At 34.5% G+C, this 20496-nt stretch overlaps 1 pseudogene; it reads right to left on the bottom strand.

Moving 5' to 3' along the window:
- Window positions 1-2101: 2101 nt before the first annotated feature.
- On the bottom strand, window positions 2102-6939 carry LOC139844368 (dnaJ homolog subfamily C member 7 homolog; annotated as a pseudogene).
- Window positions 6940-20496: the final 13557 nt, after the last annotated feature.

The raw sequence follows: 20496 nt of genomic DNA, 5'->3' as shown, positions 1-20496 counted from the left end.
GATGATCAATACTCGTTTTGGTGAATTTGGGTTTTGAAAACCCTAACTGTTCGAATGAATGCAACCGCACGGTTGCACCCGGCAACCGCACGGTTGTGCTTGCAACCGAGTACTATTCTGTGCATCCGCACGGTTGCACAGCAGATTTAAAGTTCATGTTAATCAATTTTTTTGTGTTTTAAACTGTGAGATTTATGTGTTGCTCTAACCATTGTTGAGTTTTGTGTGTTATAGTTTCATTCGATGGCGAACAGAGCATCACGTAGGATTTCTCAGAGTGAAACTGAGGCTGCTATCACTCAGAGAAGGAATTTGCTTGCTGGACGTGCTATCCTCACAGGGTTTCGTGTGAGAGCTCAACCAGGTTTTACTGCTTACTGGATAGGGATAAGTGCTGGAGCTTTTCTGAATAGAGATAGGACTTATTATCCTAAGCTTATCAGAGAGTTCTATGCCAATTATGAGTTTAATGAGCGAAAGGTAAAATGTATTCATTTGAATATGTTTGGGTATCCCTATGATTGGACTCTAGAAGAGTTTGCTGAGATACTAGATATACCTGATCGTGATTTTAAGTTCTTTAGCATGAGCAAGGATATAAACACTGCCCCAAGAAGTTCTGCAACAGGAAACCTGTTTTCTTCATTTGGTTTTGTCTCTGGCTTGTGTAAATCTGGGTTCAAGTGGCTAAGAAGGGGACCATTAATCATCAGGGAGGAAAACATTATGGACGAATACAGACAGATGATGAGAATCATCAAGAGAAATGTTATGTTTAGAGATGAGGATGATTTAGAGCTGACTGTGACTGAGGTTCTGATGTTAATGTGTTTGATTAGTCAAATTCCCTTCAACTTTGCTTATGTTGTAGCAAAAAGAATGGTAGGGCTGCCTGAGTCTGCTGATCGAGGTTTGCCATATGGTTTTCTGTTAAACAGTTTCTTTGATGATGATGATGAGTTGGTGCATCCAACAGATGTGGAAGAGGTGGAAGCTGAGGTTTTGTATGCAGCTTAATTGTTTGTATGGTGTTGATTGTCTTTTGGTGATCTTTTAGTGAAACTTTGATAATATATAATATTGGTGACTATCTTTTGGATTATCGTTCGATGGTATGTATGATATGAACTCTATGGACTGGGATGTTTAAATTTACGTAATATATGACTAGTTTATCTTATTATGCTTATGATATCCATGCTTAATGTCTATCTTATGCTTTTGTTTTCATGGACTGTGAACTTGAATGTTTTCTTGTGGATTTAGTTCGATTTGGTTGTAATAACTTGATTTTAACGTTTTAATTCTCTAGTTATTGAATGTGTTTGAATGTGTGATTGGTTGTTTTGCAGGGAAAGTATATTTTGTGATTTTAGATAATGAACTGGGTCCTAGGGGGAGTTTGTTGGTGCATATTTAGTCCCCGAGTTCATTATGATCATGTTGATAAGCTTAATCGTTTAACTTTCTCTGTTGGTATGCAACCGCACGGTTGCAAGATGCAACCGTACGGTTAGACAGGCAACCGCACGGTTGCAAGGTTCAACCGCAAGGTTGCATCGTGCTGTGTGTATTTAATGGGTATTTCGGGTTCAATGTTAGGGTTACGTATCCTAACCTATTCTACACGTACAATCCGATTCTCTGGTGTTCTAGCATTCAATATAGTCGATCTTTAGCATATCTAAGTCAATTTTATAATTAAGATCAAAGGTTTTCATTGAGTTTTGAGTATAAAACCCAATAAAGAGATTTTCCGCACTCGTTATTGAATCTAAGATCGTTTAATCATGTTTACACGATCCTACACCAATTATTTTAAAAAACGTATCAGAGTCTTTGTAAACATTTTCAGCTATTTCCTTCCACATTCCATTATCACTTCTCACTGACTGGGCCGCCTATATTACCAAAAATAGGCTACGTCAGAATCATTCGAGAAGTTAGCAATTTGAACCAGTTACTCATGAATGTGTAGAATTAGTTATGTTTCTCTCTTTAACTGAATAATAAGGCGGATTAACCAAAATGAGTCAATGGGTCGAAAGGTTCCCTAAGAGTAACTTTAATACATAAAAGCTCTCAATTTAATTTTATATATTAAAAACCTAGATCTGGAAATATTAAATCAACTTGAAATCATATTACAAAGGTTTGTCAGAAAATTTGAAAAAACGTTTCCCCATCAACTCAATCTGACCCAGTATCAAGAAATCAACTGTTTTGACCAAACCCGAATTAGGAAGTTGAATATAATAACCTTATCATGATGATGTTTCAGTGCAGCTTTTCGATACGCCTTCTTGATTTCTGATACAGCAGCAGTTGATTTAACACCCTTGTAATGTGTATGAACCAAATCATCATTCAATACAGAAAAAAGATTCCCTCTTAAAATCATGAATTTAACAAAAAATACGAACCTACAAAATGAGATACATATTTAAAGGAATTTTTTTTTCTAGATTCCATTTCAAAGTTATTAAGCCAGAGTTGAGTTTTCCTTATTAGCTCATTTACACCACTTGATCCAGAAAGAAGGCCCTTTTCTTCCATATGTGATGTTGTCAAAAGAGATACCAATCTTCGAAGATCGATAGCCGCTAGTTCATAGTCTCTAATCATTTCATATAAGCTTGCACGTCTGGATATTGCCTGCATTAAATTAAATCAAATTTTAAATTGTCAAATATGACCATGAGAAAGAAAAAAAGTAAAACATTTGCTAAACCATTAAGACTAGAGAAGGCAAGATGGGTGGGTGAGGCAATACGGCAACATGTTCATGTTATCATCCTTCGACCCCATAACTATTAGTTGCAATAAAGGTAACTGATCCACATATTTTTACAATATGTGACATCTTAAGTTGCATTTATATGGAAGGTGAGAGCATATGCTAAAATATACAATGCTTGTGGTAAATAGAACAAAGGCCTATTGTATGAAAACTTTAAAACCAGGAAGAGTTGTGCATGTGTTATCAAACCTTGTAATAGGTTGGATCAAGAGCTAAAGCTAAGCTGTAATCTGCAATGGCATCTACAACTTGACCCAAAGCTTTGTATGCTGCAGCACGGTTACAATAACATATTGCTGCAAAAGGGCGTGACTCAATCTGCATGATAAGGCAGAAGTGTAATGTTCAACTGCATCTTCATACTTTCCGGCTTTATATGCTTCATTTCCTGCTGCCTATCAAATGTATATTTTAGATGATTACAAACACTATCTGTGTTAAGTAACATGATTACATATTCGATGTAAGAAATTGATATCACAACTCACAAGAACTTAATAAGGTCTATGGAAAATATTAGGAGGAAAAAAAATGTAACATGTAACAATGTACTTGTTACCGTACCTTTCTAGTTAAAAGCCCAAGTATCATGTCAGCTAAAGGTATGACCAACTCCAAACTAGGTCTTTCTAGCCTGAAACTCAATACAAAAAGAAGTCAACTTCCACATGGTCAGATTTTGGTCAACATGATTTTAAAAAGAGGGAGAAAATGTTAGAGAAGTTGCACGAAATAAGAAACAAATATAACATACCTTTCTGTAATATATGTAATATACCCAGAAATCTCTCGTCTTTTTGTAAATTCATTAGCTTCTTCTAACTTCCCTAAATTAAAGGCTGGAGTCAGGGGCGGACTTACATGTATAGTTGACACACTACAACAAAATAGTTGATTGTACACATTTTTTAAGTCATATATACACGTTTTCATGTGTGTAGAATATCAAAGTTCACGTTTCCATGAGATGTGTGGAAAATGCCCGTAACAAATTTTAATCAAAGATCTACATACTTGTCAGTGTGAAGGCATTTGATGAATTTCTACAACTTGAAGTGTGAACCTTCCTTCGCCTTGCCGTCACTGTGGGTACTGGGAGGAGGTACTTTGCCGGCACAGGTCTCTTTCGCCTTGTTAGCGTGTCCCTGCCAACTTACACATTTTGACCCAAAAACGTGAACAAATGGAAACAAGTCACTACACACCCAAAGGCGTGAACAAATGACAACAAGTAACTCAAATATACACACTAATACGCGTGGACAAACAACTATATTTGGAAAATAGATGATAATAATAAAATAATATATTACTCCATATCTAGGTGTAAAATCTACGGAGTAATTAATTTTAATTATAATAATTATAATAACTATAACTAATAATATAATATAAAATAATCCTTGGAGAAACAAACATCTCAAAAAAGTGACTAATGTAAAATAATGTTTCACATCTTATTGACCAATTAAAGTACATAACAACATGAGTAACAAAAAAGAAGAATACTTCATGAGCATCTGAAGATCAGCATCAACAAAATGTGTTAGAGAAGTATTTTCGAACAAATACTACAATATACAAATCTGCAAAGGGCCTTCATAATTGTTACATCATTTCTCTTTGATGTTATGCATATGAGCTCACCATATGTAAACGGGTCGGCAATGCCTAATGATGGTTTGATGGGAAAGCCTCAAAAATAACCACATTCCTTTTGCGTGCGGATGTAGCTAAGTGTGTCAATGTAGAAACAGTCGTCTCTTGAAATGTACGGGTGCATAGAGATCTTAGCCGAGGTTGTGATTGTTGCAGCAAGTTGGACTGTTATGCTTTTATGTGCTATTGAGAGCAAAATAAACATGATCACATATAATAACCTCCTTCTATTATGAAGAGGTAGATTTATAAAGATTTTTAATGTAAAACGATAAGTAGATTACCATAAGAGTTCGTCCATTTGAGTCACTTATCAAACCTTGCTTTAGTAATTCATCAGGAAAGGCAGAATTACCGTGCCAGCAACCGTAAGCAAGTTCATACACATATTTGGATCTCCATCAACATCTTCATCTCTGGTATCCAACAATAATGTGCGCATAAGGAAAATGTGTAATATTATGATTATTATCAAAAGGGAAATGTTACATAAATCATTCATTATGTGCACATTATAAAAGAACCCACAGATGTTCGATTGCATACTTTTTACATCATAATCTCTGCAATTATACTACAACGGTGACGCTAAGAAACTACAATTTCAATCATTTTTGGTTAATACTACGTAGTACATTTTTCCTCCCTTATGTCATTATAAAACACGGTTGGATCCATTTATAGCCCACTGTAACTAGTCTGATACTTGATACATGATACCAGCCTACCAGGTGTGGGAACCTTATAACACACTTTGCAGAGGGCAGTTTCATTTAAGTTCGTGTCTTTGACTATAACATTGAAATAAAAATAAGTAAAGCAAAAATGAAAAATAACTACTGATCTGTCAGGTACTTGCAAACGAGCACCAATCTTTACATCTACAACATCAAATTCTTTCTTAAAAAAGCATCAACCTAAGCAAGGTTGCAAAATTCGCTATTCGGGGATTAATCGGTCGGGACTTTAGAAGGATTAATCGGTAATTCGGGGATTAATCGAGGATTAATCGGATTGTACTGTATACATTTAAATATTAAATTTTAAAAATTATATGTGTAAATATATAAAAAAATCATAAATATAAAAATAAACTTCAACATAATTGTCTAAAATTATTCATTTTGCTCAAAAACTATAAAGTTATAGTTTAAATTCATGTTAAAATGTTAACTATTTTTGACTTTGACCGACTTTGATTACCAAATTCGATTTTGACCCAACAATTGACGTTGACCATTTAATTAAACGGATTTTCAGAAATCGAAACAGATTGCTCTTAAAAATGATTAATCGGAGATTAATCGGCGAGTAATCAGGTTTTTTACAACACTGAACCTAAGCATGGATCATCATATCCACGAAAGTTGGATGGAGATAAACAAAGCATGGATTATCATTTACACACGAGTTAGCAAATCTTACCCTGTTCATGAAACTGGAGAGACTTCATCAGATTATTTGTTCATTAGTGTAACTATCGATTTCCTCATGGGCAACTTTATATGCCTTAATGGGCTGTTTTTCACCATTAATACCTTCTTTGTCCATCATGTCATGGTACAAATTAATCTGCAAAATAAAAACCAATAATGAATTACTATGTTGTTCTGCCAGTTAGCTACCAGCATACTGCACCTGCCAAGCTAGGTGCCCTAACAACTATATGATCCAACAAGATAGATCCACTTTTGAAAGCATTGAATAGAAACAAAACATTATCAATCAACAGAAATGACATATTCAAGAATGTGAATATACAGCAAGTTCCCTACAAAATTAAAGCATTCAATTACAAATTAAAGCTATAGTTTAGGGTCCATAATTAAGTGCATAATCCCTCACGTAAAGATTTTTACAAAATTGTGATTGATTACATCATCACCACCATATAATCTACACTGATTTCAATAAATCGCAAATTTCAAACGGTTACTGAAACATGATTTAATACATAAAAGTGATCCATTCAATCACAAACTTAAAGTATTCACAGCCTAATATGTTCTCAATGTTTATGACATTGATAGCTTGTAACACATTCTCAATTTATGTATTGAATGAAAAACAAAAGTTAGGGTTTAACCTACCCTTAATTCGCCAGAGAAAACTATCATGTTGGGGAGCGCCGATAGTAGTTCACTCAGTGAAAGTATCAAAACTTGATCGGATGCTTGAAGTCGACAATATATTGTCAATTAATGATAATTTTCATGATTAACAATATACGTTTTTTTATTTGAACTATAAAAACAACGAACAATTTGATTGACTTAGCTGCCACGCGATGTGAGCTCTGTAGCAGTTCTTCAATCGGATGTTGGATAACGAAAAATTAGGAAACTTAGGGTTTGATACGAGAGAACATATGGAGTTTCATATTTGTGAAAGTGAAACCCTAGAAATTTAGGGGAGAAGAATGATTGAACTGTTATAAAGTTTTGGATTTGTTATTCACGTGAAAACTGATTGGTTTTTACTTTTTAGATCTTTCCGGTTTGTATTTGTATTGTAAGGACTACACAATTTACACGTGTACAAGCGTGAGGATTGTGAAAGTATTACTCACACTTTCGAGTAGGGATGGCAATGGATGTTACATGCCACCCGATCCGATTCATTTATAATGGATATGGATGATGTAAATGGACGATTAATGGATATGGATATGGATATGAATATGGATATGGATGATCTAAATATTTCGTGGATCGGATATGGATGACAATATGTCATCTATGGATATATCCATTACCACCCGAAATACATTTATATATTGATATAAACGTGCTAAAATATATTTATAAACATCTACATATCGATATACATATACATATAACATACAAACTCTTAATTTATTAACAAAAATAAGGGTTATGATCGACACAATTATTAATTTGTTAATAACAACACTTAAAGTAACACATTTATATTAGTTTAAACGTATATTTACTTATATTATAACGCATTTTGTTCAATTAAGTCAAAATCGAAGACAAATTACATCCAAACCTTAGTAAGAAACCAATAATATTAAGATTAAATATTTACATGTGTTATGCTCTATATAAAATTGTCAAAATTTTCGTTAGATTAACGTTTCATTTAATATCCAACGGATATCCATTAACCCGCTTAATCCAACGGATATGAATATGGATGGATGAACAAAAATTAAATGGATATGGATATGGATATGGATATGGATGAACAAAAATTAAATGGATATGGATGTGGATATGGCATCACCCGATCCATATCCGATCCATCGCCATTCCTACTTTCGAGTGTGATATTATGCACTTTCGAGTGTGATATTATGCAATATTTACATACATTTAAGATTGTGAAAATTTACAAATACATACTCACACCTATAAAAGTGAAAATTTATAAATCTTACTCACATTTGAAAATGTGAGTTAGATATGGGAAAGCCTTACGTTTCATTACTCACAATTCTAAAAGTGACAATTTTATTCACGTTCATAAATATGAACTCTTTTTACCAAAACATGTATTTTCATATTTGTAAATGTGTAAACAATTGAACGCACCTGTAATTGTGAGCATTCATAATTATACTTTCACGCTTTCATGAAGTGTGAACAAAAATGCGTGAGGAATTGATTACTTTGTTGTAGTGACAGTTGTGGTGGCCTGGGCCCCCACTCAACTCATGAGTCCAACAAGGAATTGTTTGTAAAAGTTTTGGCCAATATACAAGGGACCCCATCCCAAACACATAAGGACCCCAACCTTTATTTATTAGCCCAACCCAACAAGCTTTAAGCTTAATTTTTTTGCTAAGCTTTTTAAACTTAATTTTTAAACAAAAAGAATATGATATACGGTAGGTGAGTTACTAGTACCTTATCTCCTTTTTCTTTTAGGTTTAATTTTTTTATTTGAAAACTAAAAAAAGTTTGGTAGCCCTCATCAAGAGAGAGTCGTCCCTCGAGAAGAATCAAAAGTTTAGAGCTCAAACTCAAAACTCATTGTGCTAATGTGATATTGGCCAATTGTGTAAGGTTTGATACTTTTATAAATATTTAATTATGCAATTTTAATTTTATATTTTCTCTCTTAATTTTATATGTTGACAGATTGTTTTGCAAATTGCAAGCCACTATCAATTTTGCTATTATGTTAATATCTATATCTATTGACTACACTATCAATTTGCTATTATGTTAATATGTATTGATTTATAGTTTATAATGTGTTGTTTATTTTTTATATTTGTACATTCTACTTAATTGCTATTAATAATTTAATGATAATATAGATATGAAAGGGACACTAGAAGGATTTTTTTAAAAGAAAATATCACCTAATGAGGAAGGACCTTCAAATGCGAATGATTTGAACAAATTTTCAAAACCTAGCTCTACTTCATCGATGCCAAAGACAATTATAGATGATCTTCCTTGGGATCCCGCAAATAGAACCAAAATATTAGACTATGACCCTAATCAAAGGATGAAATCAGAAGACTTATCCAAAAAGAGACAAGCTAGAAACGCCAAACGCAGAGCCTGTGTTACCAAATGTTGGTGTCGATGTAGATCCAAAAGTTGGTTGACTTGAAGCTCCAAATAGTGACGAGCCAAATACACTGCTTCCAAAAGCAGGTTGCGATTGTTGCAACGAGATTCCAAAAGGACTAGACGGAGTAGTGGATCCAAAGCCACCAAATGCAGGCTTTTGCCCAAATACAGACGAAACCTGTAATGTGAATTGAAAGAAACGATATAATCACGTAAACAAGAAAACAATGTTAAGAGATAACTCATAAATGACAATAAGAAGACTAACAAATCAAAAAGCATTATCAGCGGATGGAACTATTACATGCAGAACATATAGCAAACTACTATGACTGTAGTCAAGATGCGTAGTGGATACCGTGCGAATAAAAACATGTTTAGAAGCCGAGGAAGAAAAAAGTTAGCAACACATACGAGTGAATGAAGTATAAAAAGAAGGTTGGAATTTAGAATTGGGAGAAACCAAGGTTATGTTTTTTAGATGTGAAGTAGTTATAAGAAAGATTCTACCATATGCTTATAAAAAGGAGACAAAATGTAGAATGTGCCACACTCGAGCAATATAAGACTGAATATGACTAAAGCTAACATCTTGAACCTTTTTTTGGTTACTGATATTCATGTGCCCAACACAGAGCATTCTCAAATTTTAACAGAAATATTGACGGTAATAGTAGTAATTAATCAAGGAATCAATAATTAATACGAGCAACATGTAGGATTAATGTGCAAGGTACAACGTATAACTATATGGTTAAGTTCATTTTAGCCTTCGGGGTCACACAAATATACACCGAGACGTCAAATAAAATATATATGATGTATATATATTACTCAAGTAACAAATTAAATATTTTAATTATTTGGAATAGATATTAATTCATTTACTATTCATATGAATAGTAAATGAAACGAAATTAATTAATTTACTATTTTCATGAAAGTGACATGATAAAAATTATTAATTATAAGTTACATAACATACTCCTAAAGTATTTGAAAAATACGACTTTTTAAAACTAAATCAAATTACAGACAATCAACATATTGAACTTGTGAATTGATTTGATGGTTTATTTTAATGATATACAAGAACCGTGAATCTTGTTTGTTTTAAAACGCGTATCACAAATAATATTTTAAGTTGGTTCACATGTTTTACTCTCCATTATAAATATGCTCATATTTTTGTTTGGAGAAAGTTACGAAAGAAAAGAAGTATCTTATATTTTCTTTGATCCCTTTTGTATAACAAAAACACATAAGGAGTTTATCGATTAGCTATTTGTTTAATTAATCAAAGGTTGATTAATAAGTTACTTGGGTTTGGACTAGCATCCATTGACGGTCGTTTGAAGTGTAGTGTGGACTATCCTAAGAGACGGTCATATTTTTGATCGTAGGTTTCTCACCTTCAATCAGTTTCTTCAAGAAAGGTATATCGTTTACTCACTTTGTGAATTACATATTTTGACAATTATTAGTGGTGTAACTGGATTCTTGGAAAGATTAATCGTGTGCATGTTTCATTAAATAAGTGAATATTTAATCTTGTAAAATTTTGTTCATAAAATAATAAAAGATTATTATTTTAACTATCCGCTGCGTTAATCTGATTTAAAAGTACACACAATTTTTCATCAGTGGTATCCGAGCCGCTTTTACACCGTTTTAATTGTCGGATGATTATTCTTTAGATATAACTTTGTGGTGTATTGGTGAAAGTCGAAACCTTTTTGGTTTTTAAAGTCAACGCGGTTGATTTAGACTTAACCTCATGATGCACAAATATGATTGAAAGAATATCACTATTTTAGATTGTAAATTTAATTGTTATGGCTTGAATATTTATTATAATTGTTGATTGTTGTATTTCATGGTTATACACATGCATTGTAACAATGGACAAGCCATATATAGGTTTTAATAATGTAGTTATTAAAATTGTGATTGCATACATAGCCCGTAATGCCCCGACCTATGTGAAGGTTGTGATTGTTGATTACGGCAATATTATGTCATGTTGATTATTTATTTTATTAGAAAGACCATTTTGAAGTCAAAGTTGTATTATATTTATTTTTACATTTTCATAGTATTGTATTTAAGTTTATTCTAAATTGTAAAAGTATTAGATTAGTTGTACTTTTCAATTTTAAATAAATGTAATAAGATGAAGATTAAAGATAAAGATGCAACGTGGATTTTGACTTAGAAGATGGCGAACAGGTCAAGTTGACAACGATGGCGTTTGTCAGGTTTTACTTGATTCTTGAATTAAGTGGGAGCTACGATATTACCATTAGTTTGACCTCTTGATCCCATGTCAGCTCATGGGATCAAGCATAGGATTTTTTGGCTAGGCTATGTGTGTGTGATGCATAGTTGTGTTTTAATTTTGCATTTATATATAATTGTTGATTAGAATATATATGCTAAATATTTTTGATGAAAACATTAAATTAAACCGGTAACAAGTTTCAAATATTAAAATTGATAATTTTAAAAGGTTAAACTCTAACGAGTTTAAAGTTAAATAATTTTGAGGCTTAAGTTATATATGTTTTTGATGAAAACATTAAATAAAACTCTAAACGAGTTTCAAAGATTAAAATTGATGATTTTAAAATAAGTTAAACTCTAACGAGTTTAATGTTAAATGATTTTGAAAGTCAAATAATATATATGGACGACATCTTTTAAAACTATTTTAAAACGATACACGTTTGTGTATTTGTTTATTTTATATCCTATAAATTAAATAACAAATTAGATCACAAACATAATCGACATATACAATTGGTTAAAATATTTTTTAACTAATAGTGTACGAATCTTGTGTGCATGCATTATTCGTTGACACAAACTTTTTCCAAAATACCCGTCAAATTTAAGTCATGTCATCCAATGAACTTGCAAACACTCCTCGTTATTTTTCTGATCAAGTGAGACTAGGCTGAATTATAGCCACGAGGTGGATTTTTCGATCTAGTGAGACTAGCGTGAATTTTCACTGTTTCCAAATTGGACGACTTAATCGTATTCACGGTGAGACCTGAGTTCGAGGCAATGATGGGACAAACATGCCATTAGATAATAGTGGTTTGTTGGACTACATATATCTCTAGGTCCCATAAAGATCTAAGAGTTGTACTTGTAATGCAATTGGTACCCGCTACCTACCAATAGACTCCATAACTGCTAGCTGATCAACAGATGTGGCTATGGAACCTCTATGTGGATCTTAGGCTTTCGTAAATTAATTGTTTTTTAAAAATATTATAAAAACTTGGGTAGTTAATTTATTAAAGTTCAATATCGAAAATACTAAATTGAATCTTATATCTGTTGTAGATGTCAAATAATCAAAACGTAAACCAAAACACACTTCCTTCTTTGTTGGAGAAGGATAAACTCAATGTTCAAACTTTCTAGACTGGCACTGCAACCTGAGAATTGTTCTCAAGCATAATTGGAAGTTGAATAAAGTTTAGAACCCATATCCTTTCTTCCTGTTGTGGCAGTTGCTGCTGCTCAGCAAAATGATTATCGAATGTTGTTTGATGATCAGGAAGAAATAAGATTGAAGGGTGAAAAAGAATAAGCCGAATATTTTGTGGAAGAAAAATGACAAATCATTTGCTAGGAAAAATATTCCACCTTCCAAGAAGGAAAGCCCAACAAAAGACGCCGAATGTTTCCATTGTGGAAAGGTTGGCAATTGGAGAAGGAAGTTGTCCTATCTTCCAATCTGAGCTGCGAAAAGGCAACGCTGGTGAGACTAGCAAATCAGGTATATTACATATATAGTTATATACTTCTTCTAGTGATTCCTAGAGCTTTGTTAACTGGTTGTGGCCTTCACACCTGTAACAATATGTAGGGAATGAGAAGAAGTAATAGACTGAAGAAAGACACACTGGATTTTCAAGTAGGCAAGGGGGATCAAGCTTTTCTTAACACTATTGCTACCTCTGGACTTACTTCTCTAAGTGGTCTTATTGTTTTGTTGGAACAATAGCATTATGCTCTCAATACTGCGAGCGACATAGTTTGAAAAATGCTAGTTTTGAACTTGCATTTACACACTTAGGTATTTCAGTTTCTAAGGATAATATATTTATCTTAATACCTATCCACGTGATGGTATTTTTGAAATTGATATGCATAGTGTAATTTCAAATGAGAATTCTGTGTATACCTACATCGCCAAAGTCTTCAAGCAAGATTCGAATAAGACCTATCTATGACATTGTCATTTTGGTCATATAAACAAATAATGCATTTCAAAACTCCAATATAATGGACTTTTGAAATCAATTGACTCTGAGTCATTTGATGTATACGAGTCATGTTTATGTGAAAAGATGACAAATGCTTCTTTCTCCGATTTAGGTAAAAGAGCTAAAGATCTTTTAGGACTAATACATACTGTTATATGTAGCCCTTTAAGAACAATGTAGAGATTTAGTTAATTTTACTTCATTACTTTTACTGATGAGTACAGTAGCTATGATTATGTTCACTTGCTGAAACATAAGCATAAAACTATTTTAACATTCAAAAGTATTCCAAAATAAAGTAGATAATCAGCTTGGAAAGACCATTAAAGCACTTCGCTCCAATGGAGTAAGTAAGTTTATGAGTCAAGAGTTTTTTGGACCACCTAAAGAATTGTGGGATTGTCTCATAGTTCACTCTACCTTACACACCACAACACGATGGTGTGTCTGAGTAAGAGGAATCGAACTTTACTTAATATAGTTTGATTTATGATGATTCTGATTTCTCTACTACCGTCTTTTAAGGATATGCATGAGAGTCTGCTGCAGGTATACTCAATGTGATTCCAACTATGAAGGTAGAAAAGACACCATATGAGTTATGGCATGGGAAGAATCTCAAGTTGTCTTATCTAAAAGTCTGGGGTTGTAAAGCGTACATGAAGCATGGCACTTCAAACAAGAAAGAACCCAGAACTATCTAATGTTACTTTGTACGATACATAAAGGAAACAATGGGTTACTACTTTTACTACCAAGCTGAAGACAACGTGTTTTCTGCTCGGTCTGCTGAATTCCTGGAAAGAGATCTTCTCTTACAAGAAGTCAGTGGGAGTAAAGTAGATCTTGAAGAAATTCAAGTCTTTAAAGTAACATACCTTCAGTAAGCACTAGCAATCCACACGTTGAAACTGAGCACACTGTTGATGAGCCAGAACGTGTTACACCTGCACTTTATAGATCTAGTAGAACTCATCGACTTATGAGGTTTAATTATCTGATTAATTCAGATAAACCTCAATTAAGGGATTATGATGAACCCTCTAGCTGTGTGAGGCCATATCAGATCCTGAATCTAAAAATGACTAGATTCTATGAATACAGATATGCAGTCCATGAAGGATAATCAAGTGTGATACTTGATTGATCTTCTACCCATTTGTAAGACAATGAGTTAAAAATGGGTCTTCAAATGAAGACTGATATGGACAGTAATGCAAACACTTTTAAAGCTCGATAGGTGAGAAAAAGGTTATGATGAAAGTTTTTCACCAGTCACGAGCCTTAAAACAATTAGGATACTTATTGCCATGTTTACTTTTCATGATAATAAAATATGGCTAATGGATGTCAAAACCGCTTTCCTAAATGGCGACCTATGCGAGGACGTATATATGGTTCAGCCGGAAGGGTTTGTGAATCCTAAGCATCCTACTAAAGTATGCAAGCTTCTAAAATCCATTTATGGATTAAAGCAAGCATCCAGGAGCTGGAATCTTAAGTTTGATCAGAAAATCAAAGAGTTTGTTTTTTTTTTCTCAAAACCAAGATGAGCCCTGTGTTTACATTAGAGCTAGTGGGAGCAAAGTTGTCTTCTTGATCTTGTATGTTGATGACATACTACTTATTGAAAATGACATTCCAACTTTGCAAGATGTCAAATCTTGGCTTGGAAAATGTTTTGCCATGAAAGATCTTGGAGAAGCTAAGTATATTCTAGGAATCAGGATCTGTAGAAATAGATCCAAAAGGCTTATTGGTTTGAGTCAAAGTACATACATTGACAAAATCTTGCGAAGATTTAACATGCAAAACTCCAAGCGCAGAGCATTGCCCATGCAAAAGGGCACAACCTTGAGCAAGTCTCAAAGTCCTATCACACCTGATGAGATAAGACGAATGAAATGTGTTCCGTATGCTTCGACTATAGGATCCATTATGTATGCCATGTTATGTACTAGACCTGATGTCTCGTTAGTTTTGAGTTTGACGAGTCGTTATCAACAGAATCCAGGTGAAGAACACTGGATTGCTGTTAAGAGCATTCTTAAATATTTACGGAGAACTAAAGATATGTTCTTGGCTTACGGTGGTTTGGAAGAAGAGTTAAGTATTAAGTTTTATACTGATTCTAGTTTCCAAACTGATCAAGTTGACTCTCGATCCACTCACGTTGTTTCTTTATCATGATGGGCAAGACAGTTGATTGAAAGAGCTCTAGGCAGAGCACTATTGAACAATTTACAACAATAGCAGAATACATTGTTGACTGAGAAGCTGCTCAGAAAGCTGTCTGGATAAGGAAGTTTGTTGTTATACTCAGAGTAGTATACAACATTTAATCTTCTATAATATGTATTGTGATAGTTCAAGTGTTAATATACTTTTGAAAGAATCACATGTACATAAAAGTATCTGGCACATTCTTCAAAAGTTTGACTACATTCATTAAGTCATTAAGAGGAATGATATGAGTATTCTTAAAGGTTCATACAAATGATAATGTGGCTGACCTGTTCATGAAGCCCATGATGCACAACAAGCATGATGATCATTCTAGTAATACTTTACTTCGTTATGCTGCTGATCTTTTTCATTTGTAATTTAGTATTTGGATATTTTTTGAACATTAAGCAGTTTTATATTAATGAATTGATATATAGTTAGTATGATCGTTTTCATTTATATCATTGTGTTCTATATTAGCATGTTTAATCCATGAATAATTGTTGATTATTCAAATTGTAACATCCCGCGTTTTTCCGTTAAATTTATTTTAACACCGTCTTTTTTTTTATATAATATCTTTCGTTATTCAAATTTGTATCTTTCGTTAACTAACGTTCATAATATTCTCATTATCTAATTATAAAGTCATCCGTTACTCGAACGTTTTTAAAATATTCGTTGGGTTAATTCCCGCACCCGCTTTGAAACTCGAGGGACCGAGATTGCCAAATGGGCAAACTAGTTGACTAGGTCAACTAGTCAACCCACTTACCACATCCATTCATTTCATCTCCACCTCCCACCTTCATCCTCCTCTTTCTCTCTACTTCCCATTTTTGAACTCAAAACCCTCAAACATAAAATCATCATCTAAATCCGATTGGAGAAGCAAACATCAAAACAAAATACATATTTGGAATCCTCTCTTCATCCTCTTCAATTTGATACCAACTTCATCTCATTTGGGTAACTTTCTAAAATCACTAATTTTATGTGTTCTTGAGATTTTTGAGTTATAAAGTTGTTAATTAGTGTCTATGGCTCATTGTGATGTCGTGTATGTAATTTGTATGCTCGATTCGTTGTTTTTGGTGTAACTAGTTCAATATGAAAATTGCTTGCTAAATCCTTGATTTTGGATAATTAAATGTTGTTAGATTGTTAAAGTGCATGTTTTAGAAGTGTTACTAGTATCATTAGCTTCGTTTTGATGTGTAGGTTGATTAAGAAAACTTAAAAAACATGATTATTGATTTTGAGATGTTTGACTATGGTTTGATAGTTCTTGACATGAATTTTTGGATGCTTGAATGCCATGAAATGTAAATTGTTAGTGTTTAGTAGTAATGTATGCTTCATTACCTTCAAAACGGCATATCACATGTGTGAATTGGATTCCCGAAACTTAAAATGCATTTGATGAACTTGAAACTTTGAAAATGGATTCTTAATGATCACTTGACGGAAAATTGGTTATTGAAATTGATGTTTTTGTTTGATGAAACGTGTTTAGTTGTTTTCCTTGTCAAATTACCTTTCCAACGATATATAGTATGCATTTTGGATGTTTTCGGTTCATAAAATATGTAAATTTGAGTTTTGGTTCGTGACTTGGACCATTTTTCTGCAAACTGCATGTTTTCCCAGGTATTGCGCGCCGCGCATATACCCGCGCGCCGCGCAGAATTAGAAATCCCAGATGTTTGCCTTCGTGGTTAAGTTCTGACCAGGATTTACACTTGGGTGCGCGCCGCGCATACTACCCAGCTCAGTTTGTCTTTGTTTTTCATGTCACAAAAATGTTTCCCGCTTTACTATAACCCCGTTTACCATGAAACTTGACTATTATGCTAGTATATGACTTCTCATCATGAGAAAATTGTCGGACACCCGACCCGACCCCGTTGACCTTGACTTTGACCAAGTTTGACTTTTAGTCAAACTTAACCAAACAATTATACGATCGTTCTAACATGCTTAGTTACTTGTATCGTACATGAAACTTGACTAATTGATTCACATGCTACATAATCGAGTCGTAACGAGCCATAGGACTAATTGAACATCTTTGACCGTTTGTGTTTACCGTTATTGATATAACCTATATGTTTAGGTCAAGACTAGCCTTGTCTTTGCACGCGTTTACTTGTTGAAGTACTTTTATAACTCTCGCACTCAAGGTGAGATCATAGTCCCACTTTTACTCTTTTTGAACTTATATTTGGGATGAGAAAACATAAACGATTCTTTTGAACTAAGTGAACACAAGAACGGGAAAACAAACATTCTACATACGAGTTTAGAACAAAAATCCTCAATTCGATTATCATTAGTTACACTTGCCGGGTGTAAGCGAGAACTTATGTTATATGGCCATATGGGTTGACAACCCTCATCTTTGACGGTTCGCTACCGTCTACGGATGAAATATATTTTCGAGAATCAGTGTTTGTTCTAGCACTATGGATGGGGTATACAATGGATGGAATGTTAAGCTTTGATAATTGGGTGCTCGTGAAACAAACTTTTGGAATGTATTACTATTATTTCTTTGATGCAAATCTTGTGGTTCACTTGTACTTACTTACTTAAACCTATGATTTCACCAACGTTTTCGTTGACAGATTTCTATGTTTTTCTCAGGTCTTGCACGATATGTGAAACATGCTTCCGCTTACTATTTGATACTTGCATCCGATGTCGAGTATACATGCATTTCATGGGGCGTCTTTTGACTTTACTTTAAACCGTGTCGCCTAGATTTCAATCGTACTTATAACGTTGTAACTTAACTTTTGGTTGAACAATTCTTGTAAACTTTGAAACAATCTTTATTTTGAAATGAAGGCGACATATTTTGGTCAAACGTTATCTTAAAGACTTATAATCAGGTAATGGGGCCCACGAAGCCGACACCGTCACTTGACGATTTGTCTGGGTCGCTACAAGTGGTATCAGAGCCTTGGTTGTAGGGATTTAGAGTTCATTTGTGTCCACCCCGAGTCATAGGGTACATAGGTGAATCTAGACTACAACCGGCATATAGACTGAAGTAGGAATTATTTGACTAATTGTGCATTTATACTCGAACTCTTCTATCATATCTAACTCGTATTCGATCTTGATCTTACGTTGATAAATTTTGTTGATGCGCCACCTTGACTTTATGAAGTAATGTTAAATGCACATGAGAATCAGGGTAATATAATTTCCGGGATTATATTACGGTGATTCACATGGACGTTCCGACATTATGACATAGAGAATTTAAGGCGAGTCAAGGAAAATTTTCTCTCTATTCTTATTCCATGCCACGGTTAGTATTGTTGAAAATACTAACCAACGATATTCTTGTCTCATGAAGGAACAATGGCTCACCAAGGTCAACACAATACTCCTCTCGAAACTCTAGAACAAGCTCTTCAACGAATGATAACCACCGCCGTGGGTACGGCCGTGGCCAATCATTTTTCTAACAACAACAATCGTGGAGCCGGTAATTCAAGCGAAGGTTGCTCCTACAAGAACTTCATGAAGTACAACCCTCCCACTTTCGATGGAACCGGAGGACCGGTTACTCTCACCCGATGGTTTGAACAAACAGAATCCGTTTTTAGCATAAGCGGTTGTCAGGACCAAGATAAGGTCAAGTTTTCCACCCTCACTCTTACCGGTATCGCTCTCTCATGGTGGAACACGTATGTACAATCAGTGGGTATCGATGAAGCCCTTACACTCTCTTGGACCGAATTAAGAGAAAGAATGATCACCGAATACTTCCCGCGCGATGAGACTCGAAGGCTCGAGCAAGGTCTAAGGAATTTAAAAACGGTCGGGAACGACCTCGAAGCTTATAATCAACGGTTTACCGAACTAGTCACAATGTGTCCAAATATCATGACTCCCGAATCCCTAAGAGTCGAACTTTACATGGATGGCCTCCCTAAGAGCATTCAACATAGGGTAATGACACCTCGACCCACTAACCTACAAGAGGCTTTAACAATGGCCCGCCATACTTTAGACACGGCAAATGAAACGGAAACGCCAGCACCAATGGTCGAGAACCAATCGAGCGGCAATAAAAGAACATGGGAAGCCTCTCAATCAAGCAACCACAACCACAACAACCTCTCCAAGAAGCCTTTCGCCTCCAACGACAAGAAAGGCTATACCGGAAAACTACCTCTTTGTAACGAATGCCACAAGCATCACTTTGAAGGATGTGGCAGGTTTCGCCACCGGCGCCAAGGACCCGTCGCTCGAAAGATGCCCAACGCACACAGAACGGGTGCTTGCTTCGAATGTGGCCAACTGGGTCATTTTAGGAATGTGTGCCCAAATAAGAAAATCAACCCCAACGCACGCCATTGAACTTTCAACATCGACACCTAGGATGCCCGAGACGACGATGGACTAGTCACGGGTACGTTTCTTCACAACAAACCGTATACTTCATACTTGTTCGATTCGATTACCGCTAGACGTTTTACAACCAATACTTTGACTTGTACTCATTACCTTCCATCTTTTCCCCTAGATACTATTTAGGCGATTTAAGCGACCAACGGAAAAATATTGTGTGCCTATAAATATTATCGGAGGATATACGTTAAGAAATTGAACTCGACACCAATAGAACTAAGGAACTCAAAACCTATTCATTAAGGAGAAATTGTTGCCCTACATTTATGTATAGATTATTGTGAACTAAGAAATTTTCGGTTGGAAACCGATACCCTCTCCCTCGCATCCATGACCTCATGATTATTTGCACGAATCCCGTATGTTCCAAATCGACCTCCGTTCCGGTTATCATCAATTGGGGGTTAAGTGAGACGATGTCTCCTAAGCCACTTTCCGAACTCGCAACGTTAGTTGTAAATCTCTCTTAGTACCGTTTGATTTATTTAGGGCTCGCCCGTATCCATAAACCTCTTGAACCGCGTATGCAAATTCATATAGACTAATCTGT

This window comes from Rutidosis leptorrhynchoides, chromosome 4 (genome assembly GCF_046630445.1).
Source record: "Rutidosis leptorrhynchoides isolate AG116_Rl617_1_P2 chromosome 4, CSIRO_AGI_Rlap_v1, whole genome shotgun sequence".
NCBI classification, from domain to species: domain Eukaryota; kingdom Viridiplantae; phylum Streptophyta; class Magnoliopsida; order Asterales; family Asteraceae; genus Rutidosis; species Rutidosis leptorrhynchoides.
This window is presented reverse-complemented; position numbering and strand designations above follow the sequence as displayed.